The 24,194-nt window shown below is 44.0% G+C and overlaps 1 long non-coding RNA gene across 2 annotated transcripts in view; it reads right to left on the bottom strand.

Annotated features, from left to right (window-relative positions):
- Window positions 1–24,194, bottom strand: part of LOC129517772 (uncharacterized) — a 52,117-nt gene that overhangs the window by 4,881 nt on the left and 23,042 nt on the right. Inside the window, exon 5 of one of the 2 annotated variants that reach the window (XR_008666108.1) lies at window positions 23,731–23,886. This is a non-coding gene — a long non-coding RNA (uncharacterized LOC129517772). Of the gene's footprint in view, window positions 1–22,185; window positions 23,887–24,194 lie in introns of those variants that run through there. The other variant, XR_008666106.1, reaches the window with a different exon arrangement.

The raw sequence follows: 24,194 nt of genomic DNA, 5'->3' as shown, positions 1-24,194 counted from the left end.
AGGCTGACCACAACCACTCCCTATGCAAGAACATGCTTTTCAAGTGAGCATAGTATCAGACCAGCTTAGGGAGCTGAAGTGTAGGATTTCATGTCTACAAACTTAAGAAGCAAGACCGTTGTTGATCAGGAATCAACACAGACTCTATTTAGACAGGAAAGTCTTGTCAACAATGCTGTTATGGGGATAGGCTTGCTCGTGCAGATGAAAATGGTAAACTCAGTGCAGCACATGCAAATAAAAGTGCTAGCTTGCTGTCCTTGGAGCATAAATTTATGTTGTCTTTTAGATGTTGGGGGATATAATATGACCTGAAATTCTGTTTTTGTTTTTTCATTGCTTGCTCTTAAATTCAAGAGAGTGAGCTGGCTGGTGATACACAAGAGTTGGGTTTTGGTCACAGAGCAAAGCCTTAAGGTATTCAGATCAGAACAGGATCGACATAGTTCTAGATGACATATCCTGCTAATGGAACCAGTTATCTTTGGGTAATTGTTAAAGGATTGAAAGCCTGTGCAATGGATGAAGCACACAGTCACTACAGCACTCAAAACATTTCAAAGAGATGGGCTCTGTGCATAAAAGGAATCAAAATGTACAATATAAGATAGGATAAGGAAAGAGTTACCAAAGCTAACATATGTATACTCTATGCCCTGGAATTTCACTCCTGGGTAAATCCTCAAGAAAAAGAACGCATATGGAAAATACGTGGACAAGAATATTCATAGCAGCTTAGCTGCCTGCTGTGCATATACTTGGCTCATAATAAGTGCTCAATAAATGTGAAATTGGATTGAATCTTTAGATTTCATGTTTGGCTTCACAGATGAAGAGACACATACTAGTTGTATATATTTATTCATCAGTTTGGATTTCTAACCTACACTATGGGTTACTTTAAGCAAAGCCATTTTATTAACAATTTCCATTTCAATCTATTATTACTTTAATAAAATATCAGATTGAGCTCTTTGGGATAATTTTTTCAAGTTTTTATTTAAATTCCAGTTAGTTAAAAAACAGTGTAATATCAGTTTCAGGTGTAGAATTTAGTGATTCATCACTTTCTATACAATAGCTGGTGCTCATCACCCTCCTTAATCGCCATCACCCATTTAACCCATCACCCCACCCACCTCCCCTCTGGTAACCATCAGTTTGTTTTCTATAGTTATGAGTCTGTTTTCTGATTTGCCCCCCTTTTTTTTCTCCCTATGTTTATCTGTTTTCTTTCTTAAATTCCACATATGAGTGAAATCATACGGTATTTGTCTTCTCTGACCTATTTGGCTCAGCATAATACACTCTAGCTCTAGCCACATCACTGCAAATGGCAAGATTTCATTCATTTTTTAAAATATTTATTTATTTATTCATGAGAGACACATAGAGAGGCAGAGACACAGGCAGAGGGAGAAGCAGGCTCCACGCAGGGAGCCCGACCTGGGACTCAATCCCAGGTCTCCAGGATTACACCCTGGGCTGAAGGCAGCGCTAAACCACTGAGCCACCCGGGCTGCCCCGATTTCATTCATTTTTTTTGGCTGAGTAATATTCCATTGTCTATATATACCATATCTTCTTTATTCATCAGTCAATGGACATTTGGGCTCTTTCCATAATATGGCTATTGTTTTTTTTAAAGATTTTATTTATTTATTCATGAAAGACACAGAGGAGAGAGAGAGGCAGAGACATAGGCAGAGGAAGAAGCAGGCTCTATGCAGGGAGCCTGATGCGGGACTCAATCCCGAGTCTCCAGGATCAGGCCCTGGGTTGAAAAGGCAGGCACTAAACCACTGAGCCACCCAGGGATTCCTTTGGCTATTGTTGATAATGCTACAAACATTGGTGTGCACGTATGCCTTCAAATCAGTATTTTTGTATTCTTTGGGTAAATAGCTAAGAGTGCAATTGCTGAGTCTTAGGGTAGTTCTATTTTTAACTTTTTGAGGACCCTCCATACTGTTTCCCACAGTGGCTGCGCCAGTTTGCATTCCCACCAACAGTGTAAGAGGGTTCCCTTTTCTCTACATCCTCACCAACACCTGTTGTTTCTTATGTTGTTAATTTTAGCCATTCTGACAGGTGTGAGGTGGTATCTTATCACAGTCTTGATTTCTATTTCCCTGATGATGAGTGATGTTGAGCATCTTTTTGTGTGCCTGTTAGCCATCTGAATGTCTTCTTTGGAAAAGTGTATTCATATCTTCTGCCCATTTTCTAACTGGATTATTTGTTTTTTGGGTATTGAGTTTTCTAAGTTATTTATAGATTTTGTATACTGACCCTTTATCAGATTTATCATTTGCAAATATCTTCTCCCATCCTGAAGGTTGCCTTTCAGTTTTGTTGATTGTTTCCTTTGCTGTGCAGAATCTTTTTATCTTGAAATCCCAATAGTTCATTTTTGCTTTTGGTTCCCTTGACCCAGGAGACATACCTAGTAAGAAGTTGTTGGGACACCTGGGTGACTCAGTGGTTGGGCGTCTGCCTTCATCTCAGGATGTGATCCCGGAGTTCTGGGATCAAGTCCCGCATTGGGCTCCTGCATGGAGTCTGCTTCTCCTCCCTCTGCCTATGTCTACCTCTCTCTCTGTGTCTCTCATGAATAAATAAATAAAATCTAAAAAAAAAATAAAGAAGTTCCTATGGTCAATGTCAAAGAGGTTACTGCCTATGTTCTCCTCAGGAGTGTTGATGGTTTCCTGTCTCACATTTAGGTGTTTCATCCATTTTGAATTTAGGTTTTTTAAGATTTTTAAATCTCAAAATTAATTAATTTTTAATTAATTAATTAATGAAGAGAGCACAAACAGGAGGAGGAGCAGAGGAAAAGGGAGAGAGAGAACCTCAAGCAGACTCCATGCTGACTGTGAAACCCAATGTAGGGCTTGATTCCATGACCCCAAAATCATAGCCCGAGCCAAAATCAAGAGTTGGATGCCCAATCCCCGAAGTCAACCAGGCGCCCCTCATTTTGAATTTATTTTTGTGTATGGTGTAAAAAAAGTGGTCCAGTTTCATTCTTTTGCATGTTGCTGTCCAGTTTTCCCAACACCATTTGTTGAAGAGACTTTATTTCCATTGGATATTCTTTCCTGCTTTGTCGAAGACTAGTTGACCATATATGTGGATTCATTTCTGGGTTTTCTATTCTGTTTCATTGATCTATGTGTCTTGATCACTGTAGCTTTGTATATAACTTGAAGTCCAGAATTGTGGTGCCTCCAGCTTTCCTTTTCTTTTTCATGATTGTTTTGGCTATGTAGGGTTTTCTGTGGTTCCCCACAAATTTTAGGATTGTTTGGTCTAGCTCTGTGAAAAATGCTGGTGGTACTTTGACAGGGATTGCATTAAATGTGTAGATTGCTTTGGGTAGTATAGACATTTTATTTTATTTAATTTTTATTTTTTTAGTATAGACATTTTAATGTCTAATTGTTCTTTCAATGCTTTTCATCTCTTTGTATCTTCTTCAGTTTCTTTCATAAGAGATCCATAGTACAGATCTTTTACCTCTTTGATTAGGTTTATTCCCAGGTATCTTACGGTTTTTGGTACAGCTGTAAATGGGATCAATTCTTTGATATCTTTTTCTTCTGCTTCTTTATTGGTGTACAGAAATGCAACAGATTTCTGTACATTGATTTTGTATCTTGCAACTTTACTGAATTCATGTATCAGTTCTATCAATTTTTTGGTGGAGTCTTTTGGGTTTTCTAAAATGAATATCATGTCATCTGCAAATAGTGAAAGTTTGACTTCTTCCTTGCCAATTCGGATGCCTTTTATTGTCTTCTGTTGTCTGATTGCTGAGGTTAGGTAGTCCAGTATTATGTTAAGTAACAGTGCTGGGATTGGACATCCAAGTCTGATTCCTGACTATAGAGGAAAAGCTCTCAGTTTTTCCCCATTGAGAATGATATTAGCTGTCGGTTTTTTGTATGTGGCCTTTATGATGTTGAGGTATATTCCCTCTCTCCCTACTTTGCTGAGGGTTTTTATCATGAAGGGAGGCTGTGCTATATCAAATGCTTTTTCTATATCATCATATGGTTCTTATCCTTTCTTTTATCAGTGTGGTGGATCACATTGATTTGTGACTACTGAACCACTCTTACAACCCAGGAATAAATCCCACTTGATCATGGTGAATGATTCTTTTAATGTACTGTTGGATATGATTTGCCAGTATTTTGTTGAGAATTTTTGCATAAATGTTCATCAGAGATATTGGCCTGTGGTTTTCTTTTATAGTGGAGTCTTTGCCTGGTTTTGGAATCAGGGTATTGCTGGCCTCATAGAATGAATTTAGAAGTTTTCCTTCCATTTCCATTTTTTGGAATAGTTTGGGGAGGATAGGTATTAACTCTTCTTTAAATGTTTGGTAGAATTCCCCTGGGAAGCCACCTGGAACTGAACTTTTGTTTGTTGGGATATTTTTGATTACTGATTTAATTTCTTTGCTGGTCATTAGTCTGTTCAATTTTTCTATTTCTTCCTGTTTCAGTTTTGGTAGTTTATATGCTTCTAGGAATTTATCCATTTCTTCCAGATTGTCCAATGTGTTGGCATATAATTTTTCATAATATTCTCTTATAATTGTGTTTCTGTGGTGTTGGTTGTTATTTCTCTTCTCTAATTTGTGATTTTATTTATTTGAGGTTTTTTTTTCTCTTTTCTTTTTGATAAGTCTGGCTAAGGGTCGATCAATTTTATTAATTTTTTCAAAGAATCAGCTCCTGGTTTCATTGATATATTCTACTGTGGATTTTTGTTTCAGTATCATTTATTTGTGCTCTAATCTTTATCATTTCCCTTCTTCTGCTAGCTTTAGGCTTCATTTGTTGTTCTTTTTCTACCTCCTTTAGGTGTAAGGTTAGGTTGCTTATTTGAGATTTTTCTTGCTTCTTGAGGTAGGCTTGTATTGCTATAAACTTCCTTCTCATGACCACTTTTGCTGCATCTGAGACTTTTGGACTACCATGTTTTCATTTTTATTTGTTTTGCATGCATTTTTCAATTTCTTAATTTCCTGGTTGATTCATTCATTCTTTAGTAGGATGTATTTTTTTAAAGATTTTATTTATTTATTCATGAACGACACAGAGAAAGGCAGTGACACAGGCATGGGGAGAAGCAGGCTCCACGCAGGGAGCCCGATGTAGGACTCGATCCAGGGTCTCCAGGATCACACCCTGGGCTGCAGGTGGCGCGAAACCGCGGCTGCCCAGTAGGATGTTCTTTAACCTCTATGTATTTGTGGTCTTTCCAATTTTTTTTTAAGATTTATTTATTTATGATAGACAGAGAGAGAGAGGCAGAGACACAGGAGAAAGGAGAGGCAAGCCCTTGCCGGGAGCCTGACGTGGGACTCGATCCCGGGACTCCAGGATCGCGCCCTGGGCCAAAGGCAGACGCTAAACCGCTGAGCCACCCAGGGATCCCCCTCCAATTTTTTTTCTTGTGGTTGACTTCAAGTTTTATAGTGTTGTGGTCAGAAAATATGCATGGTATGATCTCAATCTTTTTGTACTTGTTGAGGGCTGATTTGTGACCCAGTATGTGATCTGTTTTGGAGAAGGTCTCATGTGCACTTGAAAAGAATGTGTATTCTACTGTTTTAGGATAAAATGCTCTGAATATATCTCTTAACTCCATCTGGTCCAATGTATCATTCAAAGCCATTGTTTCCTTGTTGATTTTCTGCTTAGATGGTCTATTGATTGATGTAAGAGAAGTGTTAAAGTTCCCTACTATTATTGTATTATTATTAATGAGTTCCTTTATGTTTGTTATTAGTTGTGTTATATATTTGGGTGCTCCCAAGTTGGGTGCATAAATACTTAAAATTGTTGGATCTTCTTGTTGGATAGTCCTCTTTATTATGATATAGTGCCCTGCACCTCTTATTACAGTCTTTGGTTTAAAATCTACTTTGGGGCAGCCCCAGTGGTGCAGCGGTTTAGTGCCGCCTGCAGCCCAGGGTGTGATCCTGGAGACCTGGGATTGAGTCCCAGGTCGGGCTCCCTGCGTGGAGCCTGCTTCTCCCTCTGCCGGTGTCTCTGCCTCTCTCTCTCTCTGTGTCTCTCATGAATAAATGAATAAAATCTTTAAAAAAAACCTACTTTGTCTGATATAAGTATGGCTATTCCAGCTTTCTTTCAACATTCATTTGCATGATAAATGTTCTCCCATTTCCTCACTTTCAATCTGCAAGTGTCTTTAGGTCTAAAATGACTCTCTTGGAGGCAGCATAAAGATGGGTCTTTTTTTTTTAAAGATTTTATTTATTTATTCATAGACACACAGAGAGAGGCAGAGACACAGACAGCGGGAGAGGGAGAAGCAGGCTCCATGCAGGGAGCCCGATGTGGGACTTGATCCCAGGTCTCCAGGATCACACCCCAAGCTGCAGGCGGCGCCAAACCGCTGCACCACCAGGGCTGCCCGGTCTTTTTTTAAAAATTCATTTTGATACCCTATGTCTTTTGATTGGAGCATTTAGTGAAGTTTTCCAAATAATTAATTCAAGCTCAAGATAACTATGAGGAAGGGTCCGATACTAAAGAAAGCACAATATTATTAGAAAATAAAATTTTAAAACGAACATGCTGATGCTGGAGCAAAATAGCTATTACTAGCATAGGAGACATTCCCTTTGGTTTTCAGTCAATGGGAATGTCTCAGGGGTGGCTTCAGATTTTGTCTGTTGATGGATGGAGAGGCCATGAGGGACTTCAGGAGAAGTTACATTTTGGCAGCCAGCTTCCTTCTCATTAACTTCACCCATGTACACAGACTGCCATGAGAGAGGTACTGATGGAAATAGTGATAGGATAAAGCCTCCCCAGATCATCCCATGGGGCCACTACTGTCTACATACTCACACATTTACTCATGTAAAGTAGCATGAAAAAGCAGCAATAAATAGTACATTGCAAGAGACAGAGAGGACAGCACTTGCTAGGCCTGTGGTGCACAAAATTTCCCAAACTCTAAATGGGCAACATGGTTGACTGTTGTGAATGTCCTTAGGAAATGTTCCAAAGGACCAATGGAGATATTGGTGGCAAACATGTTAGGAAGGAAAGGGAAGTACTAGACTGTTAACTATAGGGTAGGGTGGGGACTTCTTTATGTTGAGCCATCAGGGGAAGGCCTCTCTGATTCAAAGAAATGTTGTTTGTTTATTTATTTTTTAATTTAACTTCAAATAAGTAACATATAGTGTATCACCCAGTTACCCCATGTTCCCATTCCCCCTTCATTCCAGCAACCCTCAGTTTGTTTCCTATGATTAAGAGTCTATTATGGTTTGTCTCCCTCTCTGATTTTGTCTTGTTTTATTTTTCCCACTCTTCTTCTATGATCTTCTGTTTTGTTTCTTAAATTCTGATTATAAGTGATATCATATAATCACTGTCTTTCTATGATTAACGTATTTCACTTAGCATAATATCTTCTAGTTCCATCCAATGGCAAAATCTCTCTCTCTTTTTTTAAATGATGCCTGAATAGTATTGCATTGTGTGTGTGTGTGTGTGTGTGTGTGTGTGTGTGTGTATCTCATCTTCTTTATCCATTCATTTGTTGATGGACATCTGGGCTCTTTCCATAGTCTGCTATTGTGGACATTGCTGCTATAAACTTTGGGGTGCAGGTGCCCCTTCAGATCACTATATTTGTATCCTTGGGGTAAATCTCTAGTAGTGCAATTGTTGGGTCGTAGGGTAGCTCTATCGTCAAATTTTTGAAAAAGTTCCATAAAATTAACAAGTCAGGAAACGACAGATGTTTGTGAGGATGCAGAGAAAGGGGACCCTCTTACACTATTGGAGGGAATGGAAGCTGGTGTAGCCATTCTAAAAAAAAGAGACAGCATTTAAGCTGAAGCTGGATTAGCCAGAAGCAGCCTTCAAGGGGAAAATGTTCCAGGAGGACATGGCTTTTGGCAGGATGTCCTCAGTGGAGGGAAGGGCTGATCTTGCTGCCAGGCAGTATGAGTGCCAGCAACACTGCTGTCAGGAGGGTGAGTGATGAGGGCTGCCTAATGAATAAGGATGTGTTTAGGATGCAGTTCAATGGCTGAGCCCCATTCTCCATGTGCTGCCATAAGGAAGCCTGCATCCTTACAAAAACAGGCTTCCCCTGTGGGAAAGGGCACCACAAAATGCAAGACAAGATTGAAAACAACTTTGTAGAGACACTGCCTCTCTCCAGCATGAGGGAGGATGGAACACACTAGCAGCTTGGCAACTACCTCAGATTTTAACTCTTCTGCCCCAAATGGTCTTTTGGTGCCAGTGAGGGACAAAATAAACCCTGGAGATAGCTGCTATGGGATGAATGGCATTCCCTGAAAATTCTTATGCTCAAGTCCTAACCCCTGGTAGCTGAGAATGTGATTGTATTTGGAGATAGGGCCCTTAAAGAGATAATTCATGTAAGATGAGGTCATATAGGTGGGTTTTCACCCAATATGAATGGTGTTCTTACAAGAAGAAGAGATGAGGACACAGATGTGCCCAGAGGAAAGCCCAGGTGTGACAGGAGAGGACAGCCATCCACAAGCCAAAGGAAGAAGCCTCAGAAGAAATCAGCCCTGACCACACCCTGATCTCAGGCTTCTGGCCTCCAGCACTGTGAGAAATTACATTTCTGTCGTTCAAGCCACAGGGTCTGTAGTGTTTGCTACAGCAGCCCTAGCAGACTAGCCCAGTGGCAAATATCCATTTCTGGGATGGCTTCAGGGATCCAGATCTGGAATATTACTGTTTATTACTTATTTTTCCTCATTACTGATTTTATGAATATTGTAGAGAATCCGAAGACACCAAGATGTACAGAATTGAACAGTAAAAAGTAACTCACTAAAGATAATCAAATCATAAAGAGAATAATGAATAGTTTCGCTTTCATTCTGCCTTTTACCCAGTCCTTACTACAATATCTCTTACATCAAGCTTGACCTCCTCCAGTGATACAGAGCTCAGGATCTCCCGAGGATGCTTTGGCATACTTGGCAACCAATGGTTGGCATATCCTTGATCCAGGACACCCTTGACTGACTATGCAAGAGGCTGTTTTTCCTGGAGAGAGGTCCTGGCTGTGTCCACGCAGGACAGATGGGACAGCTGAACTGGTCTAGTCACCTTCACCCAAGCAGGCAGTGGGAGAGAGAGCTGGAGGGTCAGAGGGGCAGGGGCTGTGGGCCTGCAGAGGGCTGTGGCGTTTCCACTCCCTTCCCCCACAGGACAGGACCGGGTGGGCATGGGTTCCAGCGCATATGCACCATGCAGCCAGGTGGGGTGCTGACAACTGTGTCCGTTCTGATGAGCTGTGGTACCTGCCACACTAGCAATCATGCGCTTTGAGTGATACCTTCGCTCGTGTCCCTGTCTACCTCACATCAGGCAGAGAACCGCTCACAGAGAGTGGAGCTGTCTGTAGAAGAGAGACTGGCATATTATTTCCCCATCAGATGCTCCCCAACGTGCATGATGGTGAGCCCAGTGCCTGAGGGCGTAGGTACCATGAACAGAAACGGAGCCTGCCTTGTAGCTGGAGAAGTCTAAAGGTGGAAGGCTGATTCAAGCTCCAGTGACTGGGTTGAGAGAGGAGAGCTTTGCAAGCAGTCTGCCCTGCAGTGTGTTCCTGGGACCAAGTAGAGGCTGCAGGAGGGAGCTGGAGGGACCCCCTGCCTTTGGGGCTGAGAACCCACTGCAGGGAAAGGAGGAGGGGGTGACGTGAGGCTGGGAGAGCACCACTAGAGGCCTGGGAGTGGGTGGGATGGAGGGAGGTGGTGAGAGTGCATCGCCCACGTCAGGGAAGATCCCCTCCTCCCTGTGGAGGTCCGCAGGCAGGTCCCCAGGGGCCCCACAGGTGCTCTGAATGGAGAACCTGAGGATGCCCACCACAGCAGAGGAGAGGACCCCCAACAGCAGAACAGCCAGGGCGGCAGGGGGGGGGGCGGTCCGCAAAGAGCCCTGGCTAAGGATAAGGAACTTTGCTGTTTCCTTCTGTAGATGCCCACAGCCCTCTCCCCTCTTCCTTGCCATTCCTAGAGGAGCGAGAATGGAGCGGTGGGGGGAAAGAAGGGGAGACAAGCGGGGTCGGGGGGAGGAGTGTGCAGAGGGAGTAAGTAAATCAGTGGAGCACCCCGCTTAGGCCGCCACTGCTGGAGGGAGAGGAGCTGTGTGCCAGAGGCAGGAAGACAGCTTTGATCCCAGTTCCAATCCCACTGCCCTCAACTCTTTCTGAAGTCGAAGTGACTGGAAAGCTCCACCAGTTGCTGCAGATGCTGCCAAGGAGTGAAGGAGAAGGAGCTGACAGGGCAGCCCAAGGCAAAGGGGTGAGAAGTAGAAACCTCTGTGCATCGTGGTCTACTGAGGCCGGCCTGGGGAGCTGCACGGCTGCGGTTGAATGCACAGACTTGAACCTGTCCCAAAGCCTGCTGGGATCAAGGTGACAGGGAACACAGCCTCACACAGCATCACGCCCACACCGAGGAAGCCAGGACTGGGAGCCATGATAGGAAAGTGGACCAAATGTGACAAGAACAAGACAACTCGTTCAATGTCCTTACTTAAATCTTGATATCAAGTGGTTTTCTTGCTACTACTTGGAGTTTTTAAAAAAAGATTTATGTATTTCAGACAGAGAGAGCAAGTGGGAAGAAGGGCTGAGGGAGAGAGAGAATCTCAGGCAGACCCTGCTGAGCATGGATCCTGACCCAAGGCTCTACTTTATGATCCTGAAATCATAACCTGAGCTTAAATTAAGAGATGGTCACTTAACCGACTTAGCCACCCAGGAGCCTCTGACTCCTGGATTTTTTTTTTAAGCAGAAAAGATGTGAAAAAATTTCAATGACAGGACAGGAAGTTCTGATTTCTTTAGACCAGGTTACATGAAGATTTCTTATGAATTTGAAGAAGATGGCAACTAGGTGTTTTCAAGTTATTACAATAAGATTTAGGCCAGATTTAGTAAAATAGTTTCACAGAAATTTTTAAATGTTGAGGGTTGTTTCTAGGGAAATATAATCTAAGGGTAAAGTCTAATCTACTTCCCAAGTAAGTTGGGAAATGTACTTTGGCTTTAGGGTAATTTATACTTTTGCAAGAGAGGGAGAAGTCTTACTGAGGCATGGCTTTTTTTTTTTTTTCTGGGCTGCACAGTGTAGGGCATGGAACCGATTTCTTCCTCTGCCTAATTATTCAAGGATAAGTCTTGTGATCTAAAAGGGACAACGTGCTGTCGTGTCCACAGTAAGGGGACTGATGGTCTTGTGCTTGTAAAGCAGCAGCCCCGCTCCTATTTAGTCCTTTGATTTCCAGAAACAAGAGGCTGATTCTTACCACCCCTTGGATGCAGTTGGATCCAGTGTCTGGCGCCCTTGATGAGAAATGGCAGTGGAGCCAAATTGTAGAGGATTAGTATAAATCCAGGGCCTTCTACACTTGAGGAAAGGGAGTGGACATTTTTACCTTTTCAGGGATTTGCTTGAGAAGCCATTAGGATATGTACACATATTAGTACTTTGTAAAAGAGTTGAACAAAATGATTATTGAAACAAATTCCAATAATTCTATCAGACCCCCCCCCTATATTTACAATCTTGAAAATGTAAGATTTCTGTTTAGTTGTGCTCCTGGCATTTCATTTACTTACTTTTTTTTAATTCAAGTGAAATTGACCTACCACATTACATTAGTTTCGGGTGAACAACATACAAGTGATATTTGTATAGACTGGAAAATGATCACCACAAAGTCTAGTTAACATCCATCACTATACATAATTTTAGGATTTTCATCTTATGATGAGAGCTTTGAAGATTTTAGGCATTTCAGTTTACTTAGTACATCAAAACAAACTTAACATAAAGACAATTTCAGCTCGGTAGCTGCTTGTTGCTTAATTTTTCATTCCGTGTAAATCTTAGAAGACATTCAGTGTGGTCACATTGGGTAGAAAGACCAGGGAGAAGTCACACTAGGAGTACATAACCCACGAATGGGAGGAATTTGTATCTTTTGGGTGCTAAGTAAATTAGTACTGAATTAGCCTGTACAATCAGGCCTCGTGTTACTTCCATTTCAGTACCAACTTCCCTCACATTTACACTTCCTCTGGGCCCACCCCTATCTCGCTGTATTCAGGGATGCTCTGCTGCTGGAGACCTCGGCTGTCATTGCGTTGTCTGAATAGCTGTGTTGAGTAAACAATGATTTGGGAGAAGCAACCTCCCTCCTTTCCCCCCCTTTCCCATTTGGTCATGGCTCAATTTACTTTCTCGGCTTGTCTCTCTTGAGATATAATTTCTCCATTCCATCCATCTATCAATCCATCCGTCCATTTCCCAAGGCTCACTGAGTGCCCAGACAGGCCACATGGCAGGAATACAGGGGCTCCCAATGCAGCACAGACTTGGGCCTTGCTCTCATGTCCCAGGGCCCGGAGAAGGCTTGTGTTGCAGATAAACTAAAAATTTTTATTTTTTATTGTATTTTTTATTTTTTAAAGATTATGTTTATTTATTCATGATAGACAGAGAGAGAGAGAGAGAGAGAGAGAGAGAGGCAGAGACACAGGCAGAGGGAGAAGCAGGCTCCATGCCGGGAGCCCGACATGGGACTCGATCCTGGGACTCCAGGATCGCGCCCAGGGCCAAAGGCAGGCGCTAAACCGCTGAGCCACCCAGGGATCCCCAAACTAAGGATTTTTAATAATCACCCAGGTGACTCCACAGCTGATAAAATTAAAGAGGGTGTTCTTTGCTTGGAGACAATGAAGTTCATATCAGGACAGGGATTAGAGACCCTCCTGACAAGAACTGTGGACAAACCACATGACATCTAGAAGCCCTTTGCCCTTCCGACTGTCCTGGGTCTGTTCTCAGGTGGGGTATGGAATGTTGTGAGCCAATTGAGGCATCTCAGGAAGTATGCCTCTACTTCTTTGGTTTTGAATCTTCTGTTGGCTCAAGACACTATGACCTTGGTGTTGAAGGGTCTTAGCACTACACTCCTGCACTTCTGGGAAGAGTCATGGAATCTGGAAGCCCTTGCAGTAGGAGCGCTTTTCCTCACATCCCTAACCATACCGGCTAATCTATGCTAGTTGTGAGTACCCTTTTGTGAGTGAGTGAAACATGCTTAACATCCAGGACTTTAAACCTCAGGCCTAACTATCAGAGTACAGTGCGCACAAGAAAACAGTGCCCACCCACCCATTTCTCCCCCTTCTTCTACCTCAGTAGACACTCCCCTGATGGATCTCGTGTCAATGGCCATAGAAGAGGTAGCTCTGTACTGCCTGCGTTCTACCTCTTGTTGGCCCTCTGTTTCTCACTCCTGGGGGAGCCAAGACATCATGGTTAATTTCTCAAAGCATCATCCAGACAAGGAGGAAGCTCCAGTTCACGAGTTTCTCTGTCTTCTACAGCCTTTGCCATACAGCTGTCTCCAGAAGCAGGGTGTGCTCTCCCCTGGCCTTTCCCACAACCTCATCCTTTAGCAAGTGGGCTTTCTCATTACTACTTCAACTGCCTGTATCTGAACAAAGTATAAAAGCTTCTCGACAATTCTATTTCTATGGTTGGTATTTGTTGAGCAGAAGGTTACTTTTTGCTTGCTAAAAATCCTAGCAATTTTACTGGAGGAGCCACCATGTAGGAGGGATACTTTATATTCTTTTTTTTAAAAAAATAAATAAATTTATTTTTTATTGGTGTTCAATGATACTTAGAATATTACTGGAGGAGCCACCATGTAGGAGGGATACTTAATATTCTTTTTTTAATAATAAATTTATTTTTTATTGGTGTTCAATGATACTTAATATTCCTGGAGGAATAAATAAATTTATTTTTTATTGGTGTTCAATGATACTTAATATTCCTGGAGGAGCCACCAGGAATATTACTGGAGGAGCCACCATGTAGGAGGGATACTTAATATTCTTTTTTTTAATAATAAATTTATTTTTTATTGGTGTTCAATGATACTTAATATTCTTTAGTGGAAGACCCTCAGCAACTAAAATTATTCCCCTTTCTCGCTCATGTGGATCTTGCACAAGTGATGGAAGTCGTGCTTCATGAGGCCAGGAGAACAGGGGGTGGCTCCCTGATAAATTCTTGATACGTCTAAACATGTTACAGAATTTCCAAAAATTGTACATAATTATTAAGACCACTCCTATGCTGAAGGCTATCAATATCTTGCATTTGAATGACTCTTTTTTTAAAAAATTTATTCAGAGGTAGAACGAGAGAGAGAGAGAGAGAGAGAGAGGCAGGCAGAGAGGCAGAGACACAGGCAGAGGGAGAAGCAGGCTCCATGCAGGGAGCCCGACGTGGGACTGGATCCCAGGTCTCCAGGATCACACCCCAGGCTGCAGGCGGCGCTAAACCACTGCGCCACCGGGTCGCTCCTGATTTGAATGACTCTTATTTTCAAAGTACATTTGTATGTTATCTCCTTATCAATGAAGCCCGTCAAAAACTATTATTAATCCATTGCCTAGTTTTATCCTTGTAGGTCATTTTACTGTACCGAGGCAGCTTTAAAACTAACTGCTTTGCTCCTGTATTGGTGTGTGTTCAATGAGAAAAAATGCATTTACGTTTACAAAAGCCTTGCAGACATAATATAAAGAGATCCTGTGTACCAATGGTCGTCAACCTTGGGGGATTTCTTCCCTGCACTGCTCCCGAGGATATTTTGAGCTCTGATGTTTTTAGGTTTTACAATTGGATGCGCTGCTGGCCTGGAGCATGTAGAGGCTGGGGATGTGCTACACATCCTACAAAAGAATAGATAGCCTTCCACAAGCACGACCTCTCTAGCCTAAAATGTCAACAGTGCTCAGCTTGAGAAACTCTGCTGCAGACTCTTCACCCATATCCCTACGGCCATTATAGGAAGTAACCCTGATAGATACATAAAAATTAAGGAACTATCATTATTTCAATATTATTGAGCTATGGGATTTTTCAGACCCTCTTCCCTTTTTCACTAATGTCCTTCTTCTGTTCCATATCTCTGCCTCTTCAGTGACCACTCTAGTGATGGAGCCAGTTTCTCCATCTTTCTCTGGTTTCCAAGACCTTGGTCTGCTTTGGTTCTCAGAACCTTGACACTTTGGATAAGGTTTACAAGTGTTTCTTATGTGGGTATGCTTCTGCCTCCATCCAGGTAGCCTATGGAAATGTGGTGTGTTTGGGAGCTACATGTATGCCTGGAGAGTGTTGTGGCAATTACTAGGGGTTGAGGCTGAGAGAGAATGAACCTGATGCCAAGCTCAGGACAGTTGCATGTTAATAGGGAATTTCCTACTCAAAATGTCACCAGCACCCTTGTGGACACACTAAGATCTGAAACCCTTTCTAGGGCAGCCCGGGTGGCCGAGTGGTTTAGCGCCGCCTTCAGCCTGGTGTGTGATCCTGGAGACCCAGGATTGAGTCCCACCTCGGGCTCCCTGCATGGAACCTGCTTCTCCCTCTCCCTCTGCCCGTGTCTCTGTCTCTTTCTCTCTCTCTCTCTCTCTCTCTCTGTCATGAATAAATAAATAAAGTCTTTTCTAAAAAATGAAACCCTTTCTAGCAACTCGTGGAACGTGAAATGCCTTGACTCAAGTCTGGCAAATGGCAGGGAGTAAACTTCAGGACACAACCTTGATTTTTAGAGGACATTTTGTATCTAACAGTAGCTGTCAACATTGAAAATGTTGAGCTTAGTGTTTTCGGCAACAATCTGAATCTCCTAGAAATCTTTGTATCTAGGTAGATAAAATATTTTCAATCTCTTTGCGGAGGTTCTACATGAAAGCAGGAGTTGCCACCAATGGAAACCCTGAGGAACAGAGTTGAACTGGTAGTAAAGGATGGCATAGTTCCAAGGTGATGGGGACACAGGAAAGTACTTGGGGCACAGTGGTGTTGGTGGAATTGTATGTGTCCCTCCTCCCCCTCCCTTATTTTTCTTTATTTTATTTTTTATTTTTTTATTATTATTTATTTTTGATAGAGAGAGAGAGAGAGAGAGAGAGAGGCAGAGACACAGGCAGAGGGAGAAGCAGGCTCCATGCACCGGGACCGGGAGCCCGACGTGGGATTCGATCCCGGGTCTCCAGGATGGCGCCCTGGGCCAGGGGCAGGCGCTAAACCGCTGCGCCACCCAGGGATCCCCCTTATTTTTCTTTATACCTCTTTATACTTCTTTGCACCTGCTAGTGTGTCCATTTATTTACTCGTTTATCTTGTGTCTCCACCTCCTTTAGAAAGCAAGCTCCATGGGAGAAGGGACTTTGCTTTGTTTACAGCATATCCTCTGACTCTCTGAAGGGGAATGCCGTGAAATCTGTGTTTGAACAGTAGTTAAAGAGGCTTTAGGTGGAAAGAACAATGCAGGCAGAGTGTCCAGATGACCTCTTACCCGGTTCCTAGCCTCCCCTATTATTCCAGCAATATTACTCGGCACTTGTTTAAATTACATAAAGGGCATATGCTGCACGTAATATACTAAGCCCCGTCTTTTCATTCACCATGTATTTCTGAGATGTAACCTGTCATTAAAAAGTACATAGGTCTCTCTACTTCAGCGATTTCCAAGTGGGGGGTGGTGTTTGTCCCTCCGGGGATATATGGCAATGCCTGGAGGTGCATTTGACTGTCACCACTGGAGGGGTGGTCCTATCAGTATCTGGGCGATGGAGGCCAGGTGTGCGGCTTCACATCCTGCAATGCTCAGAATTATCTGGCCCAGGAGCCCAAGAGTGGAGAATCCTTGGGCTATTTCTTTCCTTCAGTTTGTGGAAGAGTGCCCCCTCGATAGCACGTAGCATATTTACTTTATCCATTCGCCTACTGGTGGGCATTTAGACTGTCCCAGTTGTCTGACCTGACAGAGTGCTGGGAAGAACACCCTCACCAGTCTTTGCGTGCGCACGCGTGCTTGTGTGTGTGTGTGTGTGTGTGTGTGTGTGTGTTGTGCGCGCGCTCATGTGTAAGAGTTTCTGGTAGCCACACTCTGCTCTAGGAGACCCTTGCAAGTGCTCCTGTAGATTGGCCGGACCCATTCACAGCTGCAGCACTGCCTGGGGTTCCAAGTCTCTGCATTTCACGTGATTGGCATTTTCATTTTTGCCAGCCTGAGGAGCTTAAATGAGTAGTTTATTGGTTTTAAATTTGCATTTTCTGATGAATAATAGGGCCAAGCTATTTGAATCCATCACACTGCACCGCATTCTCCAAAGCTGGGGGAAATGTTTTTTGCTAAGCATAGACCACTTCAGTCTGTTCATGTCTATCTGTGCCGGGTTTTAAAACAGCGCATTTTGCCGAGACCCAGCTTGACCGTTTCTGCCAGTAGAGGTCAGCGTCCCTCGGACATTGTCCACCAGTGTGCCTCCCCACCCCCCAACCCCAGCCCCACCCCGCCCCCTTCCTCCACCCCCCCACCATCCAGCCCACCTCCCACCTCGCCCTGGCATATTTGGCAATGATTGGAGACGCGTTTGTATTTTCACCACCTGAGTATGCTGGCTGGCCCCTGGGGGCTGGAGGCCAGGGATTCTGCTTAAAGCCTGCGAAGCAGGGGACAGCACCCAACAAACAACAGTTATCTGGCCCCAGATGTTGAGAGTGCCAGGGTAGAGAATTCCTGGTGCAGACGAAATCGCACTCCACGTACCTTTGAAGGAAAGACAATGACACTGTGTGATACTCAAGTTGCTTATTCTTCTTATTATTAAAATAGAACACGCACGCTGCTTTCACTATAGAAACTGGGAAAACAGGGGAGAAGCAGGCCTTCCCGGTAGGTAGGTGGGGTTGCAGGGCAGGGCAGGAGGAAGGCAGAGGTTCTGACAGCAACGGTGTTGTTTCTTCTTCGGTGTGGGCCCTGCAGGATCAGCAGAGGCGGGTCTGGGGGCCTTGGCAGAGGTGCAGGCTGGGGTGGTGAGGGCTGGCTGGTGGTGTCAGTGCCTCACGTAGGGGGCGGGGGCCAGCAGGGTAAACGGACGGCCGGCGGCCGGCGGGTTGGAGTCTCAGGACGTGGAGGTGGTGGTGGCGGGACTGTGGCTCAGGATACAGGGAGGGCCCCGGGCTGCTGGTGTCGCGGCAGCAGGTCGGGCCCCAGGTGGGTGTTGGGTTAGACAGGCGGAGGCCAGGAGCAGAAGCCTCTTCTCAGAGGCCCAGGCCTGGGCACAAAGATCGGGACCACTCCGTCTCTCCATACGGGCCTGAAGGCAGATGCCCTGGCCTCTGCGTTCAGCTTCCGTCTCTTGCCGTGGGGGGCTTCAAACCAGAGCGGTCTGTGGGTCCTCTTCTTTCCTGTCCTGCGTCGGCTGGGAGCCCGCAGCGGGCTCTCCTCGGCACCGGGGTCCGGGTGCTCCTGGTCGCCTGGAGCCCTGGAGACGCTGCCTCGGCTCTCAGGAGAAGGGACGTTGACGGTCACCATGTTCCAGACGCTCAGGAGGCTCTGGGCTTTCCAAAGCCAGGGCCTGGTCCACGTCTTGCGAGGCGAGTCCCAGTCGGTGAGGATCTCGAGGGGCGACTTGCTGTGGAAGCGTCTCCAGGGCTTGGGGACCACGACCCCCTGGCCCCCGGTGTGGCCCCAGCGGGGCGGCAGGGTGGGCAGCGGCCTGCGGCGGCCCCACAGCTCGCGGTAGAAGGAGAGCACTTGGCCCTGACCCAGGCCCAGCGGGCGCGGCGCGGGCCCGGGCTGCGGGGCGGGGCGCGTCCAGGCGGGGCGCGGCCGCGCGTCCTTCGTGTCCTTCGTGTCCTTCGTGGTGCCCAGGTACGAGCTCAGGTAGCTGCCCATGACCGCGGGGCGGCGCGCTCCGGCCTCCGCCTCTGCCGCGGCAAGTCGCTCCCGCAGGCGCCCCCCCCCCCCCCCCCGGCCCCCAGCCGTGTCCGCAGCCGCGAGGCGCGCAGGGCCAGGGCGACCGTTGGCAGACGCCCCTCGTGGGAACCCTGCGTCACGGGTCACGTCACGGGTCACGGGTCACGGGTCACGGGTCCTGCGCGAGCTGGGCCAGCGCCTGGCGGGCGCGGCAACTGCCGGGGGCGCCCCCCAGCTCCCCACGCAGGCCCGCGGCGCCTGGCCTGGGCAGCGCGGCCAGGAGGCCTTGGCGTCCGGCCCCGACGTTTGGACGGACGAGATGCGCCCATCTCCGTCAGCTCCTCACAAGTACAGAACGTGCGCACAATGGCCCTCTGTTGCGTTACCGCGAAAATGAACGTAGAGCACTTGAACGCCCTTTTAACGAAAGACGAGCTTGTGTGCACTCGTAAAGGGCACGTGCGTTTCCATCTGCCAGGCTGCTTGCTGAGCCCCCCCCCCCCCCGTTTTGCGATTTTGCTCTCAAGGAAATGGTGACAGCCGTTCAGGGTTTATCTTTTAGCCCCAACAACGTTGATTTTTGTGGACTCCCCTATAATTTTCAGCCTTCTTACAGTCCAAGAAAGTGTTTTCTGTGAATCCAAATGACTTTCCTTTTTCATTTCTATTGATAATGATGGAGTAGAGTCATATTTTCCATTAGTACTTGAAAACATCTGACATCCACAAGTGTTCAAGGGCTGCTGGGTAACTGATTTTAGTCCTTACGTTTAAGGTCTGTTTAAGTTGGTGTGAATCAATCTCTTTTTGTGAAAAATTCCCTCAAAAGCCCATGCAGAATGCATCTATTGGGCTGGCTCCAATGATCGGATGAGAGATATAAAGGAGAAGCCAATGATAAGCCCAAAAACAGGCAACAGATTCTATCCAGAGCTGAGCGGGGTGGACAGCTCAACGTTGAGGATGCTAAATATCGCTAAATGAAGACATTCTTGAGGTTTTCCTTTTTTTTTTTAAATTAGTTTTACAGGTAGACTTTAGTGATTCATCAGTTGCATATAACATTTAGTACTTATTACATTTAGTGCCCTCCTTAATGTTCATCACCCTGTTACCCATCCTACCCCTCCTTCAGCAACCCCAGTTTGTTTCTTAAAGTTAAGAGTCTCTTATGGGGGGTGGGGGCTGGGTGCCTCAGCCAGTGAAGCACCTGCCTTCAGGTCATGATCCTGGGTCCTGGGATTGATCCCCAGGAGCCCCAAGTTGTTGGGCTTCCTGCTCAGTGGGGAGTCTCCTTCTTCTGCTTCTCCCCCTGCCCATGTTCTTTCTCTCAAATAAATGAATTTTTTTTAAAGTCTCCTATGGTTTGTGTCCCTTTCTGATTTCATCTTATTTTCCCTTTCTTACTCTGTGATCCTGTTTTGTTTCTTAAATTCCACTTATGAGTGAAATAATGTAATTGTCTTTCTGTGATTTTCTTTGCTCTGTGTAATAACCTCCAGTTCCATCCACGTTGTTCCAAGTGGCAAGATTTCATTTTTTTTAAGATTTCATTTTTTTGATGGATGAGTGATATTCCATTGTATGTGTGTATATATATACACAGACACATATATACTATGTCTTCTTTATCCATCGATGGACATCTGGGCTCTTTCCTTATTTTGGCTACTGTGGACTTTGCTGCTACAAACATTTGGGTGCAGGTGCCCCTTCAGAGAGATACCAAATGTTTTGGGATGCAGGGGTGTGGTTATCTCATGGGTAGCGTTCTCCACTCACCACTGAAATTGGGAGGGGGCAATTTTTTATTTAAGGAATGATCCCCCAGGTAGATGATTTTTAAAAGAGAAATTCTTATGATAGAAATAACTCTTCATAGATACCTATCTCTTCAGGTGGGCATAGCATGAGATTGGACAGTCTAATCCCATTGTGTGTGGATTTCTTATAATGTATTTTTCTTTCAAATGTCCTCAGGAGTTTTCCTATCTGCAGCACAACAGAGTGTCATTCTGGTTTGTAAGTAAAGAATCCTCCAACAAATCAGTTTTCTGCTGGTGAGCTATAGGGAATAAGAAGTGAATCACCCCTATGCTTTTACTGGTAAACTAATGTGTTAATTAAAAGCCATTTTCACACTGAAGAGGTTTCTTTCACACACTAAGCGGTAAAGGATTTCATTTATTAGTTGATATTAAAGATTAGTACATATTAGTGGTGCTCAAGCAGGGGTGAGCTTGCAGTAGACATCAGAGAATGTATGTAGGTATTTTTGGTTGTCAGTCTTTGGGGTACTACTGGCATCCAGTGGGTAGAGGCCAGGGATATTGCTAAACATCCTATAATACACAGGACAGTATCCCACAATGTAACTACTGATTTATTTATAAGGACCACATGAAATTTATGGAGAATAAACAACTCATGGAAAATTACAACTTAAGAACTGACATCAAAGGTGTCTTTGGGATACTTTTCTATTCAATAACATAGTATGCATTTTATTTGAAATAGTTTTTGTGTCCCTTAGGAATATTTGACAGTTTTAACATTTCAAGTTCATTCGAAGGTATTTTAGTTTATTAGTTTCCATTATAAGTAGGGTTCTTTCTTCTGTTATATCTTGTGATTGACTGTCATAGGAATTGAGGTCTATAAATTAGTACAGTACTCCAATAATGTTCCTCTCATTTCTTTTTTTTTTAAGATTTTATTTATTTATTTGACAGAGAGAGAGTACAAACAGGGGGGGAGTGGCAAGCAGAGAGGAAGAAGCAGGTTCCCACTGAGCAGGGAGCCGATGTGGGGCTCCAGCCCAGGACCTCAGTATCATGACCTGAGCCAAAGGCAGACACGTAACCAATTGAACCACCCGGGGAACCCTCCTTTATCTTACTTTGCCTAACTTTATTGGCTGCTACCAGAATTTAATCAATTTAATATTTAGTATAATAATTATAGTGGAGTTAGTAGATATCCTTTCCATACCAGTCATACTCTACTTCTGAGCCGAGATTAATCGACATTATTAACTTAGGGAATTCTCATTTGTTTTATTAAAAAATTTTACAAAACATACATGATGATGCCACCTGGGTGGCTCAGTTGGTTGAGCATCTGATTTGGGCTTTGGTCATGATCTCGGGTCCTGGGATTGAGCCCTGTGTTGAAGGCAGACACTTAACCAACTGAGCTACCCAGGAACCCCTAAATGAATACAATCTTTTAAAAAAATACATGATGAATTATCAAATATATTTTAGGAATTTATGAAAATATGAGTTTTCCCTTTAGCTTTGCGGATGGGATGTAATCTATTGATCATAAGTATATGATTCCTAATACTGAATGATCCTTATAACTAGAAAAAAATCCTATGTGGACAAATCCTACTAGAAAAAAATCCTATCTAATATACTGGTGGATTCTAACATTTTATTTAGTTTTTTTCCTAAATATTCTTGACAGATATTACTTTAGGGGCTTAGTATTTACTTTTTGGGGAGTGTCCAATCTTTGGTGGGTTTTGGTTTCATTGTTGTCTTGGCTTCATAAAAAAGAACTTGGAAGCTTCTGTTCTTGTAAAAATTTTTTAATCAGAATTCCAAAAAAAAAAAAACAAGTAAAAGCAATTATTATTACAGTTAGTTCATTTTTGAATTAAACATTTTGTGTTGACATAGTAACCACCACTGAAACTCTCATTTCTTTTCTTTTTTTTAAGATTTTATTTATTTTTTCATGAGAGATACACACAGAGAGAGAGAGGCAGAGACACAGAGGGAGAAGTAGGCACCCTGCAGGGAGCCTGATGTTACTAGACCCCGGGACCCCGGGACCATGACCCAAGCCAAAGGCAGACGCTCAACCACTGAGCCACCCAGGTGCCCCTAAACTTTCATTTCTAAATGAAGAACAATTACCAAGTCAAAACCTCTGACTTAGAATAAAATTTCTGTATAGATACTGTTGGGCTCTGTCTTTACCTTGAAATTTCACAGTAAGTTCTCTTAAGAAAATTAAGGTTTTTGCATCAATACAGAGAATAAACTCTGAATTATATTTGCCAGAGGGGGGACACCTGGGTGGCTCAGCGATTGAGCATCTGCCTTTGGCCCAGGGTGTGATCCTGGAGTCCCGCGATCGAGTCCCACATCGGGCTCCCTGCATGGAGCCTGCTTCTCTCTGCCTATGTCTCTACCTTTCTCTGTGTGTGTCTCTCATGAATAAATAAATAAAATATATATAAAAAAAGATATTTGCTAGAGGGGAGGGAATATCAGGGATGGGGGGGATGAGAAAAACCGGTGAGAGGAGTGGGAGGTACAGGCTTCCAGTAATGAAATTAATAAGTCATGAGGATGAAAGATAAAAAGCACAGAGAATATAGTCAGTGGTATTGTAATAGACTTGTATGGTGACAGATGGTAGCTATACTTGTGGTGAACACAGCATAACATATGGATTGTCAAATCACCATGTTGTACACCTGAAACTAATATAACATTGTGTATAACCTACACTTTAATAATAAATGAATAAAGAAATATCAAAGGGTTTCCAGCCTTCATTTTTTCCATTTAAAGGTCTTAATTTTCAGAGATTCTGCACAATGCATATACAGTAAAACACATGTTACTGTAAAATGAGAGCAAAAAGCTTATGTTCCTCTATGTGTTAACTCCTCTCTGGTTAATTTGAAGTATTTCCAATTTCATGTCCAAACTGAGACAATGTTATAGCACATCTTAATAAAAATGTATAAGCATTACAAGATGTTAACAACGGATGCCAAAGTTGGAGCCCAGCCTTGTTTTTAAAGGGACAGACTAGCATTTCCTCATACAGAAATGTGGACAGAACATACCTGATCATGATCAACCTCTACAGGCTGCTTCTTAATGATCCAGGTGACAGACTCAGAGAGTGGAGGGGTAGTCAAGGACCCCGAGTAGGTCCAGTAATCTGGGCAGGCAGGCATCAGGCAGGAAGGATCAAATGACCCAAATTCCACAAGGGTGTCCTGGCCAAGAGAAGGGGTCACCGAAACTATCATTCAGCGTGAAAACCACTCAGGAATTGCAAGACAAGGCCCTGATTCCTGGGGAGGCTGGGGACCAGCACTGGTCCAGAGGAGTTGCAGGTACCTCTGGGTGCCTAAGGACAGAATCACACCCATGCTTTGTTCCTACATATAATCCACTGTGCAAGGCTCTCTTTTTTTAAAAAAGAGACATAAAAGATTTTAATTGAGACATAATTGACAACAGTATAGTCCTGACAGTCCTCCACGGGAACACGGCAAAAACCACCTTCTCTGCCCAGTCTAGT

The sequence above is a fragment of the Nyctereutes procyonoides genome, unplaced genomic scaffold, assembly GCF_905146905.1.
Source record: "Nyctereutes procyonoides isolate TBG_1078 unplaced genomic scaffold, NYPRO_anot_genome, whole genome shotgun sequence".
Classification (NCBI taxonomy): domain Eukaryota; kingdom Metazoa; phylum Chordata; class Mammalia; order Carnivora; family Canidae; genus Nyctereutes; species Nyctereutes procyonoides.
This window is presented reverse-complemented; position numbering and strand designations above follow the sequence as displayed.